The 22,471-nt window shown below is 43.6% G+C and overlaps 1 pseudogene across 1 annotated transcript; it reads right to left on the minus strand.

The window, feature by feature from the left end:
• Positions 1 to 9,192: 9,192 nt before the first annotated feature.
• On the minus strand, positions 9,193 to 20,303 carry LOC307043095 (myosin heavy chain, fast skeletal muscle-like; annotated as a pseudogene). The gene is made up of 41 exons (XR_013810681.1): positions 20,197 to 20,303; positions 20,021 to 20,061; positions 19,301 to 19,522; positions 19,082 to 19,225; positions 18,843 to 18,999; positions 18,722 to 18,749; positions 18,529 to 18,625; positions 18,327 to 18,419; positions 18,175 to 18,238; positions 17,997 to 18,095; positions 17,797 to 17,900; positions 17,539 to 17,677; positions 17,308 to 17,426; positions 16,912 to 17,061; positions 16,641 to 16,811; positions 16,242 to 16,542; positions 16,030 to 16,094; positions 15,843 to 15,930; positions 15,614 to 15,731; positions 15,410 to 15,533; positions 14,858 to 14,994; positions 14,526 to 14,780; positions 14,201 to 14,442; positions 13,941 to 14,118; positions 13,718 to 13,862; positions 13,535 to 13,625; positions 13,047 to 13,436; positions 12,797 to 12,923; positions 12,589 to 12,707; positions 12,305 to 12,501; positions 11,879 to 12,062; positions 11,603 to 11,768; positions 11,367 to 11,491; positions 10,961 to 11,269; positions 10,666 to 10,869; positions 10,433 to 10,558; positions 10,174 to 10,344; positions 9,982 to 10,086; positions 9,791 to 9,886; positions 9,507 to 9,638; positions 9,193 to 9,296 (listed from the first exon to the last, which is right to left on the minus strand). The product of XR_013810681.1 is annotated as a myosin heavy chain, fast skeletal muscle-like (transcript).
• Positions 20,304 to 22,471: the final 2,168 nt, after the last annotated feature.

Genomic DNA, 22,471 nt, shown 5'->3' on the forward strand with positions numbered 1-22,471 from the left:
GAACATGGTATTTGTTATGGCCAATCCATGACTAGCACAGAAGTCCAGTAACAAACCACCACTCCGGTTCAGATCAGGGGGGCCGTTCCTCCCAATCACGCCCCTCCAAGTGTCTCCATCATTGCCCACATGTGCGTTGAAGTCTCCCAGCAAGATTAAAGAGTCCCCTTCATGAGCCCCATACAGGACTCTTTCCAGGGTCTCCAAGAAGGCCGTATACTCTGAACTGCTGTTTGGTGCATAAGCACATACAACAGTCAGAGTTTTCCCTCCATAACCCGCAGGCGTAGGGAGGCGACCCTCTCGTCCACTGGGGTAAAGTCCAACAACAAAGCACCCAACCGGGGACTTGTGAGTATCCCCACACCCGCCCGGCGCCTCACACCTTGAGCAACTCCGGAGAACAATAGAGTCCAACCCCTATCCAGAAGTAAGGTTCCAGAGCCGACGCTGTGCGTAGAGTTGAGCCCAACCAGATCCAACTGGTAACGCTCCACCTCCCGCACAAGCTCCGGCTCCTTCCCCCCCAGAGAGGTGAAGTTCCACGTCCCCAAAGCCAGCTTCTGTCGCCCGGGTCCGGTCCATCGAGACCCTCTGCTTTCACTGCCACCCTTCTGGCAGTGCACCCAACCCCATCGCTGTTTCCCGTAGGTGGTGGGCCCGCGGAACGGAGAAGCGAAGGTGTTGCCCACGTTGCCTTTCCGGCCAGATGGATGGATGGATGACTCAAGTAAGAATTTATTTTCAGGAAAATTATACATCGAGTCAATAGTGTACATATTTCATTGAGCAAAATAGATTCTTTATTTTCTTATTCCCCTTCACTTAGGTTGATGATGTCGATTTAGACCGGGATTGTCTTCTCAAGGGGCTTTGTGTGTACCTCAATGAGAGAGTTTGTGGTCAGTAGAAGTAATATTTGACCTTTTGATTTTTTTTGTTGGGCTTTAAAATATGTGTTTATTGAAACACCACATAGTTTAAAGCCTAAACCATAAAGTATGTGAACATCCCTGTTTTTTGTTTAATAGCCAGACTATACTGAAAAGCTAGAGGGCTTTTAATTAAAAACGGATACAGGAAATGAAACATTTTTTATCAGGTTAGACAGGAGTATATCAGATAACAAGGAGGCTTAAAAGTACAGAAATCTGACAAAATGTACTTGTTAAACACAGGGACTTAGTAATGGGTATATACATGTATTGATTTGTTAGATCTCACTCTGTTCCTTTTGTAACTTTGCACTCTGCAGGCAGAAGATGAAGACGTCATTCTGCGGTCCATTCATGGGATTACAGTGGGACTTTATGTTGTCAAACAGAATTCCACCATGAGACCAGAGGAAAGATTGTCCTGGAAGGCCAACAGGTAGTCTACTAACTGATGTGGACAACATTGCATTAGCTGCTACCATGCTGTTTGGACTATGAACCTGAACTACCCCCCTAAACTGAAGTGCATGTTCAAAGTGCTCCAGCAAATGTTAATGGAGCTAGACGGCAACATGCTCTCCAAGAAAGCTGAAGCGTTTAAAAACAAACTGTTTGAGTGAGCTGTTGCCATGGACCATTGTGCACTTTTACAGCATTCATAGTGGACTTTCATCGATACAACTGTCTTGCACTTCCTTTGCTCATGCTTTTTGCTTGATTTGCATGTTTCAGAAATGTGTGTTTTTCCTGGGGTCATGTGTTTTCAGAATGTACCACTTGTCATGTGTTTCAGAATGTACTAATTGCGCTACTTCAAAATGTCAGTTCTTGTTTTTATTTGTAATACTTTCTTTAGTGCATATGTGGTGAGAAACCAGGCCATTATTATACTTCTTCATCTTTCTGCTCGGTGGGCTCAAGCAGACAACCCTTCAAGACGAGTGAGGGCTTCAGAGGCTTCTACAATACAAGTTTCCTTGTTTCTTGGAGGAGTTTGATATCTTCCTAACCTCTCCCATCACGGGGGGGACACCTGGATGTGCCACTAGGAATACGCAGTTGCACTGCTCTCAAGCAGATAGCAGAAGGAATGTAGGCAGAGTAGCCTCCATTTCACTGGGGGATCAACTACAGTGCTCACTGAATGAGCCACACAAAAGCAGAGCAATTGGGGGGGGTTGAAATATGGTGCTCTAATGAAGAAGAGTTTGAGCCAATCAGCACCTCAGTGCTAATCTATACAGTATCAGGATGCCTTTACACACACCAGACACTCTGTGTCATAAAGAGAGGAGGAGAACGAGTCAGGAGGACATGTTCTTCCAGCTCTCGTACAAAGATAACATTTGAATTGAATGACCAGATGTTTACAGATGTACAATTAATGATTGTTTTTATATTTCCAATGACCAGACATGTGTTAAATAGTGGTGATAAATATATTTTGTCAGATCAGATTACACATTCACACTAAACAAAATAAATTAATTGATATGTTCAGATTATAAGGTATTAATGTTAATATCCTTAATTGTCCAGCAATCAGGCTTAACAACACTACTCTTCAATGTATTACCCATGCACAGACAGATCTAAAATGATGTTTCAAGTTTTAAGAATTTGTAATCCTTCCTTTTCCAGGTTTTTACAAAAGTCTTTGAATATTTGCCTAACTTTTCCTTTTCAGATTGTGAATCATTTTGAAAATTGTTTGATTTTTCCCTTCAGATTTTGAAATGGCATAATAATTGATAGTTGAAGTAATGTAATTATGTTATCATGCCATAGTCTTTTGATTTAATATGTAATGAAGTAAACGTAAAGTAATCCTAAAATTGAAGACACTGCAATTTTGCGGATTACAGATTGATCAAATCACAACTGTGAATGACAACCTTAGCTGGATCTCGTATGGTCCTGAGTTTAAAATGCTTTTGACTAGTGATTGCCTTAAAGTAAATCTTTAAACTGCAAGCTGGTTTTGATTTTATAGTTTGATAAGTGAGATCAACTAATGAGTAAATGATTAAAACATATTATTTTAAAGTAGATGTTTTTGCTATTATGCATCTGTGTTTTATATGTGTTCATTATTGTGCTTTTGACAACAGATGATCCAAACATTGATGTGAGATGATTTTTCTATTGTGATTGTCTGTATCAATCATTGTGGTTGGATGTTTCAATCTTATTCTACTCTGTGATGTAATTGATGTACGGTGTCACGGTTTGTGAAGCAAGCAGGACCCAAATGCAGATATAAACTGAACTTCCTTTATTTCAAGGCTATGAGATAAATGTACAATGACAAAAACAGAACACTCACCGCAGAACTAGTCAGGGAACAAGACGAACCGACCAAGACAGACAGACAACCCAGAACTTAAATACACACAAGACTCAATCACACAACAAGACACAGGTGAGGAGGGAGGAGAAAACACAGGGGCCCAGGTGAACATAATCAGACAATTAGACACACCAGGGAAACTAATGACAAGAGGAAAAACACAGGGAAAAGGACCAGACAATAACCCAATGGAAAACATGACATGGAAAATAGCAAAAACACCCAAACCTACAAAACTATAAACGTTACATAACATGAGAATTGTGACATAACCCCAACAAAACAAAAATCCAGCAGGGTGGGTGGAGGGGGTCTGGAGGACGGGTCTCGGGCGAACGGCCCGGGGGCAAGGCAGAGTTCAAAAAAGGGGAATTCGGGCGGACGGCCCGGGGGCAAGGCAGAGTTCAAAAAGGGGAATTCGGGCGGACGGCCCGGGGGCAAGGCAGAATCCATGGAGGGAATCTCGGGCGGACGGCCCGGGGGCAAGGCAGAGTCCGAGGAGGGGTGAAGACCCGACAGCTCCGGAGGCCGGTCAGGAGCCGGTGTCTGCAAGATCCCCCATGGAAGAGGACACAGGATTGGCAGGACCCCCGGCAGGAGAGCAGTCGGCGGAATCCCCAACGCGACAGGACATGGAGTTGGCAGGACCCCCAGCGGAAAAGCAGTCGGCGGGACCTCCAACGGCTCAGGACATGGTGTTGGCAGGACCCCCGGCAGAAGAGTAGTCTGCGGGACCTCCAACGGGACACGACATGGAGTCGGCAGGCCCCCCGGCAGAAGAGTAGTCTGCGGGACCTCCAACGGGACACGACATGGAGTCGGCAGGCCCCCCGGCAGAAGAGTAGTCTGCGGGACCTCCAACGGCAGAGGACATGGGGTTGGCAGGACCCCCGGCAGAAGAGCAGTCTGCGGGACCTCCAACGGCTCAGGACATGGGGTTGGCAGGACCCCCGGCAGAAGAGTAGTCTGCGGGACCTCCAACGGGACCAGACATGGAGTTGGTAGGACCCCCGGCAGAAGAGTAGTCTGCGGGACCTCCAACGTGACAAGACATGGAGTTGGCAGGACCCCTGGCAGAAGAGTAGTCTGCGGGACCTCCAACGGCTCAGGACATGGGGTTGGCAGGACCCCCGGCAGAAGAGTAGTCTGCGGGACCTCCAACGGCTCAGGACATGGGGTTGGCAGGACCCCCGGCAGAAGAGTAGTCTGCGGGACCTCCAACGTGACAAGACATGGAGTTGGCCTCGGGCGGACAGCCATCAGGACACCGGGAGCTGTCGTCGGACGGACAGCCATCAGGACACGGGGAGCTGGCGTCGGACGAGCAGCCATCAGGACACGGGGAGCTGGCGTCGGACGGACAGCCAACCGGAGACGAGGTGCTGGAGTCGGCCGGAATGCTGACAGGACATGGGGAGCTGTCGTCGGACGGACAGCCATCAGGACACGGGGAGCTGGCGTCGGACGAGCAGCCATCAGGACACGGGGAGCTGGCGTCGGACGGACAGCCAACCGGAGACGAGGTGCTGGAGTCGGCCGGTATGCTGACAGGACATGGGGAGCTGGCGTCGGACGGACAGCCAACCGGAGACGAGGTGCTGGAGTCGGCCGGTACGCCGACAGGACTCGGGGAGCTGGCGTCGGACAGACAGCCAACCGGAGACGAGGTGCTGGAGTCGGCCGGTACGCCGACAGGACTCGAGGAGCTGGCGTCGGCCGATGAGTCAGCAGGTGACGAGGAGCCGGAGTCGGGACCATGGTTACTGGAGCCGGCACTGAAGCCAGGACCATGGCTGTAAGGTCCGGTTCTAGAGCCGGAAACATGGCTGTAAAGTCCGGTTCTGGGGCCGGAAACATGGCTGTAAGGTCCGGTTCTGGAGCCGGAAACATGGCTGTAAGGTCCGGTTCTGGAGCCGGAAACATGGCTGTAAGGTACGGTTCTGGGGCCGGAACCATGGCTCTTGGGGCTTGAGCTGCTAGCTTGGCCTTGCGACTCCTCCTCTTAGCAGCCGCCTGAATACTCCGTGGACCTCCATAAGCCAGACGAGTTCCAGAATATGACTCCTGGACAGGAGCAGGAACTGGGGCAGAAGCACGGGTTGACTGCAGACGGAACCCACCGAGGCGTATGGTGCCAGGTTGGGAATTGGGAGGCCGGGAGCTAGCATGCCTGGGGCTAACAGGCCGGGAATCACACACAGGGAGGATCTTTGAAATCCAGCCAGGTAAGAACTTCACCATACCTGGTTTCTCTCTAGCCATCTGGCGCGCCTCCGACAATACAGCCTCCCGCTGCTGAACTCCGGGTGCTCTCTTCCATCGATCCGAGCAGTTAGCCAAAAAAAAGGAAACATTTAATAATTCCGACTCGAACGGATCTGCTGGGCCCATTTTTCAGGTCGGTTCGTACTGTCACGGTTTGTGAAACAAGCAGGACCCAAATGCAGATATAAACTGAACTTCCTTTATTTCAAGGCTATGAGATAAATGTACAATGACAAAAACAGAACACTCACCGCAGAACTAGTCAGGGAACAAGACGAACCGACCAAGACAGACAGACAACCCAGAACTTAAATACACACAAGACTCAATCACACAACAAGACACAGGTGAGGAGGGAGGAGAAAACACAGGGGCCCAGGTGAACATAATCAGACAATTAGACACACCAGGGAAACTAATGACAAGAGGAAAAACACAGGGAAAAGGACCAGACAATAACCCAATGGAAAACATGACATGGAAAATAGCAAAAACACCCAAACCTACAAAACTATAAACGTGACATAACATGAGAATCGTGACATACGGTGAGACCACACTCAAATCTGAAGACGCCTATTGATTTAAGTATTGACCAAATTATTATTAGACTAATGTTTTAAGGTTATCAAAGATGATAAAAAGAGAGGAACTTTAAGGGAATATTTCTGTCTTACTCCTAAGTGTCAAAGAATAATTCTTCCTTACTCCTAAGATATTTAACCTTATTCTGTGTGTTGACATTTACGACCATCCCAGCTTCTAATCTCCCGTAAGGAATGTGTTAATGCAGTCGTATGTTGATACTAGGTTTTATGGCCTGACCTGGTGGGCACAGGGGGGGTTTTACGACTGTGAGAACGCTGACTTTCTAAGCTCCACAGATGTGAGAGATCTCCTGTGTCTGCAGATGTTTACGCCCATCCCCAATATGTGGATTTGACTCTCTGTAAACTAGTAGAAAGGTCTATCGAGAGATAGGCTGGGCAGAATTTGCATGAAAACCCACCCGTGCAGTAAGTCACTAGCACATCCCCCACTCCCCCCGTTGACAATTTACTAGCGGTACCGAAGTGGGCCGGTCGAGAGTCCCAGGATGATTTTTAGTCCCAGTCCACCACTGGCTATGATCGTATTACCGCCCATATTGACGCACCTAATTCCTAAACTTCTAACAGATACAACATAAACCGATCCTTCAGCCTCATATGAGCTCTCAGACATGTTCAAAATTAAACTGTCATCGCTGTCTGAGTTTGCTGCTGTGTGCGCCATTGTGCGTTTACATGCAGATGCTGGGATCCTGAACGGTGCAGCTGGAGCGCTGTGCCCGCAATGACGTCACACATAATTTGGCGGGATTTGAAGAATCCCCGAGAAAATCCAGAATATGGTCAACATTGAAGGGCAGATTAATGGTTATCAAAGTACAAATATCCAAAATCAGTTCAGTAACGGTTTTTAAGGGGACAATATTTACTCAAATTGATGAGTTTGGATGATTGGGGAAACTCGTGTCACAGGCTCTTTAAAATGTTCAAAAAAAATCTTCTCCATTTTGTCGTATATTACCTATGTCAATACGTTTCTGAGCACTTTGAGGAACTCCTGAACCCGACAACTCCGCCCTCTATGTTAGAGGCAGAGCTGGAGTATGACGGGGGATCGACACCAATCTCCCGGGGGGAGGTCACTGAGGTCGTCAAACAACTTCACAGTGGCAAAGCCCTGGGGGTGGATGAGATCCGCCCAGAAATGCTGAAGGCTCTGGGTGTTGAGGGACTGTCATGGTTGACACGTCTCATCAACGTTGCGTGGAAGTCGGAAACAGTACCGAAGGAGTGGCAGACCGGGGTGTTGGTTCCCCTTTTTAAAAAGGGGGATCAGAGGGTGTGTGTCAATTACAGAGGCATCACACTACTCAGCCTCCCCGGGAAAGTTTACTCTAAGGTACTCGAAAGGAGGGTAAGGCCGATTGTTGAACCTCAGATTGAGGAGGAACAATGCGGATTCCGTCCTGGTCGTGGAACGACGGATCAGCTTTTTACTCTCGCAAGGATCCTGGAGGGGGCCTGGGAGTACGCTTATCCAGTCTACATGTGTTTTGTAGACTTGGAGAAGGCGTATGACCGGGTTCCCAGGGATTCACTGTGGGAGGTGCTGCGGGAGTATGGGGTGAGGGGGTCTCTACTCAGGGCCATCCAATCTCTGTACTCCCAAAGCGAGAGCTGTGTCCGGGTCCTCGACTCTAAGTCGGACCCATTTCAGGTGGGGGTTGGCCTCCGCCAGGGCTGCGCTTTGTCACCAATCCTGTTTGTAATATACATGGATCGGATTTCGAGGCGTAGTCGTGGGGGAGGGGGTCTGCAGTTCGGTGGACTAAGGATTGCACCACTGCTTTTTGCAGATGATGTGGTTCTGATGGCTTCATCGGTCTGCGACCTTCAGCACTCACTGGATCGGTTCACAACCGAGTGTGAAGAGGCTGGGATGAGGATCAGCACCTCCAAATCTGAGGCCATGGTTCTCAGCAGGAAACCGATGGACTGTCCACTCCAAGTAGGGAATGAGTCCTTACCCCAAGTGAAGGAGTTCAAGTATCTCGGGGTCTTGTTCTCGAGTGAGGGAACAATGGAGCGTGAGATGGGTCGGTGAATCGGAGCAGCGGGAACGGTACTGCAGTTGCTTTACCGCACCGTTGTGACGAAAAGGGAGCCGGAGTGATCCCATGTTAATTTTGTCCAAATACCGGAACATTCCCTAACCCTCACCTATGGTCATGAAGGATGGGTCATGACCGAAAGAACGAGATCGCGGGTACAAGCGGCCGAGATGGGTTTTCTCCGCAGGGTGGCTGGTGTCTCCCTTAGGGATAACGTGAGAAGTTCGGTCATCCGGGAGGGACTCGGAGTTGAACCGCTTCTCTTTCGCGTTGAAAGGAGCCAGTTGAGGTGGTTCGGGCACCTAGTTAGGATGCCACCTGGGCGCCTCCCTAGGGAGGTGTTCCAGGCACGTCCAGCTGGGAAGAGACCAAGGGGTAGACCTAGAACCAGATGGAGGGATTATATCTCTTCGCTGGCCTGGGAGCGCCTTGGGATCCCCCAGTCAGAGCTGGTTGATGTGGCCAGGGAAAAGAAAGTTTGGGGCTCTCTGCTGGAACTGCTACCTCCGCGACCCGACCACGGATAAGCGGGAGAAGATGGATGGATGGATGGAATATATTTTGCAATTTTGTTCTGCTTTAGATCTTGTCCATTAAAGTGCCATATTGTTCAGATTCAATTACGAAACTATTAAAGTACGGGTTTGAGTCCGACCATATTCATTTGTGAATAAAATATTTGGAAATAATAATTAGAAGCTGAGTAATCTGATTTTTTCTTAAAGACTGTTTCTCTAAAAGGTAAGTTTGTTATTTTAACACTTTTTTACTGACACTCTGCAGATTTGTGTGTAATTCTCTCACAAAGGAACTGTAAGATACACTTTTTATGTATGCAAAACCTTAAACATTTTTGAAAATAAAATGCTTTGTCTGAATACATTTTCTTTAAATGCAGTTTTGATTTTAACAGAAAAGATTATTAAAGTAAAGAAGAAAAATAGTGGAATGCTGTTGCACAGCACTAATAAGAACGACAATTTCATTGAAGATCAAAAACGTTTATTGTGGTATATTTCACATCATATTATATGATTAGAAACAGCCAATCAACACAAGTGCTTTATTCAGCTGCTTCTTTTCCCTGTAAAAAAACAAACAAAATATAAATATATAAAGTACAGTAAATACACAGTGAATACACACAGTTCACACAGTGCACATCTGAATGTTTTCTCTCTCGTTCATTTCATAAAGATTTGGGCTATATTTGTTCTGTCAAGACTTAAGTATTGCATTAAGAGATATTTAATTTAATTGTCATTCATAAAAGCTGAAATGTCTTTATAGTTACCTTGCCAGAGTCACGGCTCTTTGCTCTCAGTTTGTTGACCTGGGACTCTGCAATGTCAGCACGCTCCTCAGCCTCCTCCAGCTCATTTTGAACCTTCCTGCACTTGGACAGATGAGTATTGGCTTGTTCCTCCTGGAATAAGAGATACAAAGTTTAAGGTACAGAAACCATCAAACACTTCAAAATATAATATAAGAATGTGATGGTAATCTTAACAATCAGCAAGATTTGCTGGTAAAAATAAATCTGACATATCTACAAAACAATATATATATTGTCCTTACCGCCTCCTCAGCCTGCCTCTTGTAGGCCTTCACCTTCAGCTGCAATTTGTCAACCAGATCCTGCAGCCTGGCAACATTTTTCTTGTCCTCCTCAGTCTGTGCCAATTTAGATTTGCATGTTTAAATATTGTAAAAGGTTAGTATATTAGATGAATTGGTATTGTACATTTGAACTATGATAGTAACCATACCTGATAGGTGAGCTCCTTAACTCTCCTCTCATATTTGCGGACACCTTTAACAGCATCTACTCCACGTCTCTGTTCAGCCTCAACCTCCGCTTCCAGCTCACGCACCTTTTGAATAACATTAAAACATTAAGTATCCAGCTTGTTTTCAAAGGTTTCTTTCAGCTATATAAATCTAAGCATGACTTTTTTTACCCTAGACTCGAGTTTCTGGAGCTGCTTCTTGCCACCCTTCATGGCCAGGTTCTCAGCCTCATCCAGACGGTGCTGCAGGTCCTTAACAGCAACCTCCAGGTTCTTCTTCATCCTCTCCAGATGAGCACTAGTATCTTGCTCCTTCTTCAGCTCCTCAGCCATCATAGCAGCCTACAGGAGACATCAAAACATGTTAATTATAAATATCAACAACAAAAAATGGCCGTTAAAAGTAAGAACACATGGCATTGAAACCTACATCAGTGATGGCCTTCTTGGCCTTCTCCTCTGCATTCCTTGCTTCCTGCACAGTGTCATCCACTTCACCCTGGACCTGGACCAGGTCTGTCTCAAGCTTCTTCTTGGTGTTCACAAGGCTTGTGTTCTAAAAGGTAAACATATTTAGCCTCTGAAGTCATCACATGCCTAATATTCATGTTAGTTGAAATTGTATTTGATTCTTGAATTATTGAAATGATTAGGTTTGTTCACCTGAGAGTGCAGAAGTCCAACACGCTCACTGGCATCAACCAGCTCTTGCTCAGCAGTTTTGCGACTTCTCTCTGTCTGTTCCAGAGCAGCTCTAAGTTCCTCAATTTCAGCCACCATAAGACCGTTTCTACGGTCCACCATAGCAGCCTGCTCCTTGAAGTCGTCCTGGGCTCTGACAGCATCATCAAGGTGCAGTTGTGCATCCTAGTGAGAAAAAGATCAGACATACATACATGAATGCCAAAATGTAGCCCAATCTACCATAGTTGGAAAAGCAACTGTTCCTTTTCTATACCTTCAGCTGTGCCTGCACATTCCTGAGCTGCTTCGTGGACTCAGCAGCCTGGCGGTTGGCATGGCTGAGCTGAATCTCCATCTCATTCAGATCTCCCTCCATCTTCTTCTTGATTCTCAGGGCATCGTTTCTGCTCCTGACCTCAGAATCCAGAGTGCTCTGCATGGAGTCAGTCACTCTCTGGCTGTTCCTCTTGATCTGTTCCATCTCTTCATCTTTCTCTGCCAGCTTCCTGTCCACCTCACCCTTAATCTGGTTGAGCTCCAGCTGGACACGCAGGATCTTAGACTCTTCATGTTCCAGAGTTCCCTAATGAAATCAAACAATTAAACACTCATCTTTGCCTTCAAACACTGATATATTTGTCAATGATTTTTAATATTATGAACTCCCAGGAAAGAAATACCTCAGCCTCTTCAAGAGCTGTCTGGATCTCAGTCTTCTCTGTCTCCACCTGCTTCTTTGTCTTCTCCAGCTCATGGATGCTCTTGCCAGTCTCACCAATCTGTTCAGTCAGATCTGAGATCTCCTCTGCAGAAAGATACATGGGGTTTATCACATTGTTGAGCCTTAAATGGTAAAATATCAACAACAAAAACTTTCCAACTCATGTTGAACTCTGTGACATTATGTAGAACTCACGTTGCAGATTCTTGTTTTCACGCTTCATGGTCTCCAGATGATCAAGAGCCTCCTCATAAGAGTTCTTCATCTTGAACAGTTCAGTGCTGAGAGAACGAGTCTCCTTCTGTGCTCCCTCAAGCTCTGCCTGACCCTCCTCGTACTTCTGCTTCCACTCTGCCAACACCTGAATAATACAATTCATACAGTTTATTTGGTTGTGTTAAAATATCAGGGCAAAATAAATATTCATGTCATTGTTTGTGTGTTTTGACCAAACACAGTAAATGGTGTTACCTTGTCAAAGTTCCTCTGCTTTTTGTCCAGGTTGGCAGCAAGGCCATTGGCCCTCTCCACATCAATCATGAGGTCCTCCACCTCACTCTGGAGCCTCTGTTTGGTTTTCTCAAGAGAAGCACACTTGGAATTCACTGCCTCAATCTGTTCCTCAGCCTCCTGAAGGCGCTGGGCAAGCTTTTTCCTGTTTGAAAATGGAGGTATTTGTGGCTCAGTTAAACTCATAAAGTTACAAGTTATTTTCTAGTTATATTTGCATAACTGAAACAACTAATTACCGTATTAATTAATCTAAATGATTGGCCTCAAAGTAAGAAGCTATACACATTTTAAAATACTAATGTTATTACCAGCAATTCAGGAATCAGTAGAGTTGTTGCTAAAATGCTACACTTCTGGCCATTTAACAGTTTGAATGTCACTCACTTGGATTCCTCAAGCTCCTCAGTGCGCTGGATAGCATCAGTTTCATACTTCGATCTCCACTGAGCCACCTCACTGTTGGCCTTGGACATTCCACGCTGCAGCTCAGCCTTGGCCTCCTGCTCCTCTTCAAACTGCTCCCTCAACAGATCACAGTCATGGCGGGCTGATTGCAGGCCATGGGCAAGAGCATTCTTGGCCTGTTGTAAGAAATATTATTAACCTTTACACAATTTCTAAATCACAAACAAATCATACAAATATATACTATCTTAATGGTTTCTTACCTTAACCTCCTCCTCAATCTGTCTCTTCAATTCATCAATCTGCTGTGTGGAGGCCTGCTTGCCTCTGGTCAACTGAGAGACAAGAGCTTCCTTCTCTTCAACTTGACGGCTGAACTCACCTTGTGTGAAAGATATTATAATACATTAGTTTGTGTTACGTTTCTCAATCATATACTCCACAGATGGTTCACCAAAAACATGTAGATACCATTTTCTGTCAGGAGACGTGCTTTCTGTGAACTTGTGTCATTGATTTGGCGAACGTTTTCATCATTCTTGGTCTTCAGTTCGCTAAGTTGGTCCTCAAGAGTACGGCACATCTTTTCAAGATTTCCCTAATGAGGAAGAAATCAACAAGATCAGTGATCAGATTTTATTCACAAAATAATGTACATGATGTACTATATTCATATTGGTAACATATAATATAATAAAAAAAGCATGTAATGCTAGTGTACCTTTGCCTTAGCAACATTCTCCATGTTGCTAGAGAGGTCATCAATCTCCATCTTGTATTCACTCTTTTCCTTCTCAAGCTTCTGCTTGACACGCTGGAGGTTGTCAATCTGCTCTCCCAGCTCAGCAACACTGTCAGCCTGCTTCTTGCGAAGGGCAGAAGCAGTTGCTTCATGCTGCAGAGTGGACTCCTCAAGGTCACGACGGAGCTTCTGGAACTCAGCCTCACGCTTCTTGTTCATCTCAATCTGAGCAGAGGTGGCACCTCCAGCCTCCTCCAGCCTCTCACTGATCTCCTCAAGTTCCCTGGAGAGGTCAGCTCTCTGCTTCTCAACCTTGGCACGAGCTGCACGCTCAGCCTCAATCTCCTCTTCCAGTTCCTCAATACGAGCCTGTTGAATGTAGATGGTTTCTCTTTTAGCAATCATTCACTTTATTACACATAATAACACATGCATGCAGTATTGTTAAGTGTAACACAATATCTCACCTGGAGCTCCTTGATCTTCTTCTGGAGCTGAGCACCCAGAGACTGCTCATCTTCAATCTTGCTAAGGAGCTGACTGCATTCAAATTCCTTCCTGTGAACAAAATTGATCAAGTGCATTGAGTTCATGACATTGAACACTTCTTTAAAAAAATGTATGTTGTTTAAACAGAAAAACTAAGTTACTTTTGATTTTCTCATCAGACTGCTGCTTGTCATTCTCAAGATCCATGACGGATTCCTGGGACAGTTTGAGATCACCCTCAAGCTTTCTCTTGGCTCTCTCCAGGTCCATACGAAGCTTCTTCTCTTGCTCCAGAGAACCCTCAAGCTAAACAAAGGTATACATTTTTAATTATCATGTTCAAGAATAATCTTGCTTAGCCAAATCAAGTGACTTTAAACTTACATCATCCACTTGCTGCTCAAGCTTGGTCTTGGCCTTGGTCAGAGTGTTGACTTTGTCTTCCTCTGCCTGCAGGTCATCAAGAGTCCTGCTGATGAGACTCCTGAAGGGCTTTCTTTTCCTTGGTCAGCTTAGCAAGGCTCTCATCCTGAGAGGCCATCTCCTCGGTCAGGTTCTTCACCTAAGTGTGCAAGAAAGATTTTGTTAATACAAATAAATAATTATAATCTCACTACCTAATGGACAGATCATTGATTACAAACCTTGTTCTCAGTGGCATGTTTCTCCTTTTCACTTTGGCCAAGGTAAGCTCCAGGTCATCAATATTCCTTCTTGAGCTCAGAGCATTCATCCTCCAGCTTTCTCTTCTTGGCAGTGAGCTCAGCATTAATTTCCTCTTCATCCTCCAGTCTCTCAGTTGTCTCTTGAGTTTGGCCTCCATCTGAATCTTACCCTTGATGAGTCCCTCACATCTCTCCTCAGCATCAGTGAGATTATCTCCTTCCTAGACCATTTTCATAAAAATACATGTTAGCTCTTATATTCACAAACATGAAAAAACGTATTTGTCTGTTGACGTTTACTTACAGATGCTATTTGCAGAGTCAGATCATTCTTCTCCTGCACAATGGAAACCATCTTCTCCTCCAGTTCCTTCTTCTTGGCCAGGGCAGTAGCCAGGTCAGTTTTCATTTTTTCATAGTTCTCCTTCATATTTGCCAGCTCCTTCTCAGTTTCAGCACTCTGCAGCAGAGGCTTAATCTTGTAGTAGACCTTCATCATGGCCAGTGTTTGACATTCATGAAGGAGCGCACGTTGTACTGGATGGTGTATATGGCTTCCCTGCATAGAGAAATTGGTTTTAGACAATATCTTTATTTTTTTACACCATTGATCAGAATGAACAGTTTTCAACGTGCCTCCTTTCTGTCATCTTCACAAACTCCTTTCTCATGACGTAACCACGGGCCAAAGCCTGAGTCATGGTGACCAGAGATGCCAGTTTTTCGTCTCTCATCTCCTCAAGGGTACCCAGCAGGCCAGCCTTGAAGAACACCTGAACAAACAGAAACAAAATATGTTTTCAGAATCAGAATACCTTTTTTCAAGGAGGGGAAATATAAATGATGAATTCAATAATGAACACTTGAAACACTGTATAACAAGCAAGCAAACAAACAAAAGGAATATGTGACTCCTATTTACATGATGGTTTTTGGTTGGATGGAATGATTTTAAGGCCAAGTCTTAATCACTTGTTTCATCATAATCAGGGAAGTACTGTTTTTTATTTTTTATTATTTGCCGGGATGGAAACGAGAGGCTACCAGAGTTGACCTCCTGAGGTAGTTTCATTAATTACATGTATAATACATACTACCGTAGTCAAAGTAACATACAACAAATACACTGTACAGCGTCTTTGGTAAATATTCATTAGCTCAGTTATGAAGTAAATGTAAAGTACTTACCTTGGTGTGTCCAAATTTATATTCATCATGAGGAACATCAATTGACCCAAGCAGCTTCTCTGAAGCCTTCTTGTTGTCCATGAACTGGACCGTCAGGGATGACACCGCATTCAGCCCCTTGTATCTATATGAAAGAGTTTATTGTCAAGAGGAGTATTACATTGTAATAATGAGGTTAAAATGCTATGTATAAAAACATTATACCTCTGCTTGAAATCAGCATAGAGGATCCTGCTGGGGAAACCTTTTCTGCAGATTCTAATACCCTCCAGGACACCATTACACCTGAGCTGGTGGATAACCAGGAAGTTCTCCATAAGACCTGTACAAAAAAATATTATATATTTAATTATTTGAATAAATAGTAGGTATTTCTGTTGATGCAGCACAGAATTAAAAACCAAACCAGTCATCAATACTGTTGTATATGTACCTGGAGTCTTTGACTCATTGGGAATCAGACAGCGCACAAAGTGAGGATGGGTGGCCCTCAAGTTAGTCATCAGCTTGCCCAAGTTCTCCTGTAATCCATAATGGTGTCTCATGTCATGAAATGCCACAATTGGGAGTTTTAGTTTAAACAGAGATCTATTAGATATGTTTGCTTTTAGAAAACTTACCCTGAACTGCGAGGACACAGTCTGCATAGAACCACCCTTCTTCTTGCCTCCCTTCTTAGTAGCATCTGTTGATGTTTTGTTAGAATGTCATTCAATTAGCATAAACAAGTAATAGTTGATGAGATAAAATAATATTACAAATATACATTTGATTTGTAAAAAGTATATATTATCTCTGGTTTTAAATGTCTTTACTGTAGTTACTATCTTACCCTCAACTATTGGAGGATACAGCGAAACCAGCAGTTTCACTGAGGATTTCATGTACAGCTGAATGACAGAGTCATTCAGGGGATCCTTGTTCTTGTCCAGCCAGCCAGTGATGTTGTAGTCCACGGTACCAGCATAGTGCACCAGGGAGAAGTGGGCCTCAGCCTTGCCCTTTGCGGGCTTTGGCTTCTCAAATGCTTTGTTTTTGCCAAGATGCTGGTCATACAGCTTGTTCTTGAAGGATGTGTCTGAGGCCTTGGGGAACATGCACTCCTCTTCAAGGATGGAGAAGATGCCCATGGGCTTGAAAAGGTTGAAAGAGGAATATCATTTAGTGATATATTATAACAAATAAAAAAACGTTTACATATGATGTATGATATAATAAATGAAGTGGTTACCCTTTCAATCAGCTCAATGCAGGCAGCCAAGTCCATACCAAAGTCAATGAACTCCCAGATAATACCCTCCTTCTTGTACTCCTCTTGCTCCAGGACGAACATGGTGTGGTTGAAGAACTGTTGCAGTTTCTCATTTGTGAAGTTGATGCACAGCTGCTCCAATGTATTGAACTGCAAAAGGACATATAATCTTCATAATCTCTCACAAGGCAATAAGAACTATTATTTATTGAAAAGTATCAACTGCTAAATTGTTCAAACTCTGGCTTACATCAAAGATTTCAAAGCCAGCAATATCCAGCACACCAATGTAGAACTGTCTAGCTTGTTTGGTGTCCAACATATTGTTGATACGGATGACCATCCACAAGAACATCCTCTCATAGATAGACTTGGCCAGGGCAGGCACAGAGTTCATGACCTTGAAGAAAAAAAGTGATGTGATTTATTTTTTGACATATTATATTATTTTCAAAATACATGCCATTACAATTCCAAAACTAAAATTGAATCAAAGATCGCCCTTGAATTTAGAATTCTATTAGAACTCATTGACAGAAGTCCAACAAATGCCAACTGACATCGCATATCCTTTTCCTAATGAAATCTGTACTACATTTTTTGTTTATAAACAGTCGAATGTTGGATATTGATCATCATTGTTTACCTGAGGTACAGTCTGTCCCTTGGTGACGTACTCATTTCCGACCTTCACTCTAGGATAGCACAGACCCTTCAGCATGTCAGCGGAGTTCAGACCCAGCAAATAAGCAACCTTGTCAGCATCTGAAAATAATTCAGAAATGTCCATCATAATTTGTGAAGAACACAATGTTATCAAGAAATGTATCAATGTTGTTTCCAAGCTCTAAGCTTTGAGCTAAGATTAAATACTCACCGTCTGTGCCATCAGGCTCAGCCTGCTCCTCACGCTGCTTTTGCTTGAACTTCATGTTACCATGGTGAAGCACAGCACCGGTCATCTTGTAAATGCTCATCTTCTCTTCATTAGTGAAGCCCAGGATATCAATAGCATTCTGATGTCAAGAGACACAAAAAACACAATTGTTCAAGCAAAAGTTCTTAAAAGAGTTGTAATGATGTTGCATTTGTTTCACAAAGTCTATTTAAACATGTTGAATTGAAAATTACTCACATCCGTGGCTTCCAGCTCCACTTTGTCATCAATGCTGGCCACAACGATCTTACCCATGCTACACATGGGGAAGTCGTAGGGGTTGGTTGTGAGGAGTGCCAGTTCTAGAATCCCAAAAAAATAAACATGTCAGTAGATATTTTGTATGAATGTAAAAGTCTAATAAGGTTGAAACAATTGCAATATCTAATTCTCCTTACCAAGGAGCTCTGGCTTGTGGCCGGTCATCATCTGGTAGAAGATATGGTAGCCTCTCTCTTCCTCAAGCTGGAATGTCACTCTAGACTTCTCCAGCAGATCTACAAGTTTTGATCATGTCAGTGCCAGGCTAAATCTGACTTACAGTAGCTTGTATACACTATAAGGATTGTTACTTACAAGTCTCAATATCAGCACTGGCCAGTTTGCCAGCTGTGTTGAAATGGATTCTGATGAATTTACCCTGTTTGAAATAACATAATCATTAATGTCCCTCCACATGTGCAATGTAACAATGCTTCTCTCGTGTGTAGAAACTGTTCCATACTTACAAAACGAGAAGAGTTGTCATTCCTCACAGTTTTGGCGTTACCATAAGACTCAAGCAATGGATTGGCTGCAATAATCTGATCCTCAAGTGACCCCTAAAATCCAGGTTAAGAATAGCTGTCAGGAAACGACTTCATTTGTTCGTCCCTGAAAAAACTTCTAAAGATAACGAATCCGAATCGTCATCATCATAGAGTAACATACCTTTGATGCGTCTCTCTTGGGTCCAGAAACTGAGATTGTTGCAAAGTACTGGATGACACGCTTGGTGTTCACAGTCTTTCCAGCACCAGATTCTCCACTAGGTAGAGACAGAGATTATTAAGAACGTGACCAATATGTTTGATTAATCTTAATTAAAACTAAATTGGCACAATTGTAAATGTTACAAACTTACGTGATCAAGACAGACTGGTTTTCCCTATCTGTACAAGTAAAAAAAAACATAAACCAATCAAGTACATGTTAAAAACAGAAACCCTGTACTGATGCGTTTTAAATGAGTGGTAATGACTTACCAGTAGCCATGAACTGATAAGCGTTGTCAGAGACAGAGAAGATGTGGGGTGGAGCCTCCATACGCTTCTTGCCTCTGTAGGCACTTACACATTCAGCATCGTATACTGGGAGCCACTTGTAGGGGTTCACAGTGGCACAGAACAACCCAGAGTAGGTCTAAAATATATCATAGAGAATTGAAATGTAACTTCATGTTTTCAGCAAACATTGTTCAGTCTCATTAGGCAATTAGTCTTACGTAGATCATCCATGCTGCATAACGCTCTTTGAGGTTATACAGCACAGAGGCTTCATTGAGATGGGTCATCATGGCCATGTCCTCAATCTTGTCATACTTGGGAGGGTTCAATGGGAAGACCTCCTCTTCTTTCACTACCCTCTCCTAAAACAGGAAATGTGTTACAATGAAAAATGATCAAATTGAATTCCTTGTACACACTGATTTAATGATACGAACCTCCTCAGTTCCCAGTATTTTCACAGTGGCTTTGCCACCATCTTTCTTGATAAGTGTTGCCTTCAAGTACAGCTCCTTGACATCAGACACATAGCAAGCACTCTTGGCATCAAATGGTGCGCTTTGAGCCTCAATTCTTTCCCTCTCTGGCTTACGAAGGTAAATGGCAGCCTTGCCATACAAGGACATCTCCGCGTCGGTACTCATGGTGGCAGTTTATTTCTGTGAAGTACACACAAGTAAGATAAATCTTATGAATCTTACTTATTTCAATGTTTTCAATCAATTTGACAACAGCCCAGAGTGTCTGTCATCAAAGAAAAAATAAACATATCCGCATTAAATAGAATTCTCCTTGAAATTGAAATGGAAGGATTCAAATCAAATTATAGTTAAATCGTCACACAAATGTGCACAGCACCACACTCAGTGAAATGTAGTCTTTGAATTTAACCCATCCTAGTATTAGAAGCAGTGGGCAGATACTATACAGGGCCCAGGAAGCAGTGTGGGGGTCAGCTGCTTTGCTCTCAGAGGTAGGAAGTAAACTGAAATGTGGATTGGTAACAATCCACACTTCAATTATTTTCCTCTGTACTGCTACCAGAACACATTCCAGTATGGAGTTAAAAGTAATTAGCTCATTAAAACGTTTTTCTAACTTAGATTGACGGAATAAAATATATTTACAAATGTAATGTAGTTTAAATATGTTCATACCTGTTCCACTCTTATTGAAAAGTCAGAAATATTCCACAATCCTGTTGAGAAGATATCATATTGGTTTTAAATCAACAAAATTGTTCATGACATTTTTTACAATGAATTTATATTTTGGAAAATTGAGCAAAAATACGGAATGCATTGAAATGCTATACAACAGAAGATAAGCCTACCACAAGCTGAAGTCTCCAAAGCACTTCCACCACACCGTCCTCTGTCCTGTTGGGGCTCCCTTTATATGATCTGGCTTGCTTACGCAGCGAGGTTAAATGAGGGCCCTTGCCAAATATGGTGTTAACAGGCATTTTTTGGATGTTATCCAGTAGAGCTAGTAACTCAGTCTGTTAGGCCCAGTTCCAGAGCAAAATGATGACTTGGGGTGCATCTGAGATTACAGGGGGGTGTTCAAATATTATATGAACCAGCTCATGGTTTGAAATGGCAAACATTGAAAAGCAAAATAATTATTAAAACCATGTACTACATCATCATCTTGGTCCCATCATATACTCTGGGAAGAGAATATTTACTGTGCTTGAAAACTGGTATCACATCATCATGTTCGGTTGACTTTGTGACCTGGAGAACATTTCAGCTGCAACCTTGGCTTGTTGATAAACTTGGGATATGAGATATTTTTGTAGCTATTTGTGGTGAAGGCATCTGTGCTATTGTGTGCATTATTTTTGACCCAACATTGCTACAGGCATGGCAGAATATCCAAGGATGTGTTTGTATTACATGTGCCAAGTGCTAGGACTGCTTTAGGTACAACAGCGTTTATTTGCGCTGCTGCTCTATGAATTTTCTTTTTAAACTGAGCATTTTGGTTTCCCTGCATCATTTTAAAATCAAAAAAGATTAAATGTTATTTGATACCTGTCATTGTGAATAGGTGTGTAATTTGTACCCCTGTAATTATGTTGTATGATGTCCTTTTTGTTTTCTGTTGTTTTTATGTGTAACCAATGTGCTGCAGGTCTCCCTTGAAAAAGAGATCGTTAATATCAATGGGATTTTACCTTAAATAAAAGCTACAAAAACAAAGAAAAAAACAATATTGCACAATTTTTACATGAATATTCTTGCCCTTGTCTATTTTTATACAACAAGCGGCAAAATGACCGCCTAACCCCACTGTACAGGCGGGTTCTTGTTTAGATATACCTGGGCAGGCTCTGTTTTGCCGTGGTATCCTGGCACCTGCGAGTCGCAGAGGGGCGGCGGTGTTTCGTGCGGCAAAGACTGCTGCTCCGGGGGAGAGGGCGGTGAGTCAGGCGGGAGTAAGCTAGTGTCCACAACGGAGGGTAACGTGATGTCCCCATCTGACCTGTTGCTATAGTCTGCAGTAGATGCAGTGTTGCTGGCATTTAGTGATGGTTGCTTTAACCATTTTCGTATACATGATTATCCACAGATATTTGTTACTGCTGTGGAAGCACTTTCATAAAGTCAAACATTTTCAGAATTACAATTTAAATAATGTGAGGTTCAATTTCCACTTTGTTTTTTCTTCTTCTTTTATTTATGGTAATATAAAAAATGATTCAAAATATGACCAGACAAACCACAATCAGGTAAAAATAAATAGAAAATGTAATATAATGGCTTAGGTTTGAGACAAACAACAGATAATCAAACTTTTAATACAAAGAAAATGTTTCATCGTCCTCAATCTATCCCTTCAATCCCATCTCTCCATGAATCCTTTTCTGTCCTCTCTGCTCTTCCCAGCTAAAAGAACCAAAGACATGCTTCCTGTACTCATTCGCAAGGATAAACTCCTGGCAAATCTTTTCCCTGCTGACTTTATCCAGCAATTCCTTGTGAATGTGACAGACGGCTACATTGATAATGCAAATTTGCATCATTGTACTTCTCAGCCAGGTCTTCAACCTCCTCAGAGCACGAAAGCACAGGAACAACCATAAGAAGTCGTATAAGGGCTTCTACTTGGTCAAAAAGGCCACAGACTTCAGGCAACTGACTCCTCAGAATAGGCCTCTGAAGTGGATTTGAATGGAGCTTAAACATGTCAAGCTGCACCTTCAGTGACCTTTGGTTTAATTCAGGATACTGGTCCACCACTGCGGTGTCCAGCTCCCCAGTTAGGAGGACTTCCTCCAGCTTTGCCAATATTGTCACACCACTGATGAAACGTTGGGTTACATATTGTAACCCTTGTTATATTACCACAGGCGGAGCACTCTACTGGACTCTATGGGTACTACCTTACCCTGCGATAATTCTCCCACTGAGACTTCTATAGACGTAGCCGGCCATGGGCGGTCCTACCTGAATGCACGCGCATCACACCGTATAAAAGGAGGCCTTGCCTCCTTACTATTATCCTACACCTCTCTTCAGCGAGCGGAATAGGACAGACAGTGCCCTGAGTAGAGGGCTCCGCCTGTGCTAATATAACAAGGGTTACAATACGTAACCCAA

Source organism: Notothenia rossii (assembly GCF_949606895.1).
Source record: "Notothenia rossii genome assembly, chromosome: 6".
Taxonomy (NCBI): domain Eukaryota; kingdom Metazoa; phylum Chordata; class Actinopteri; order Perciformes; family Nototheniidae; genus Notothenia; species Notothenia rossii.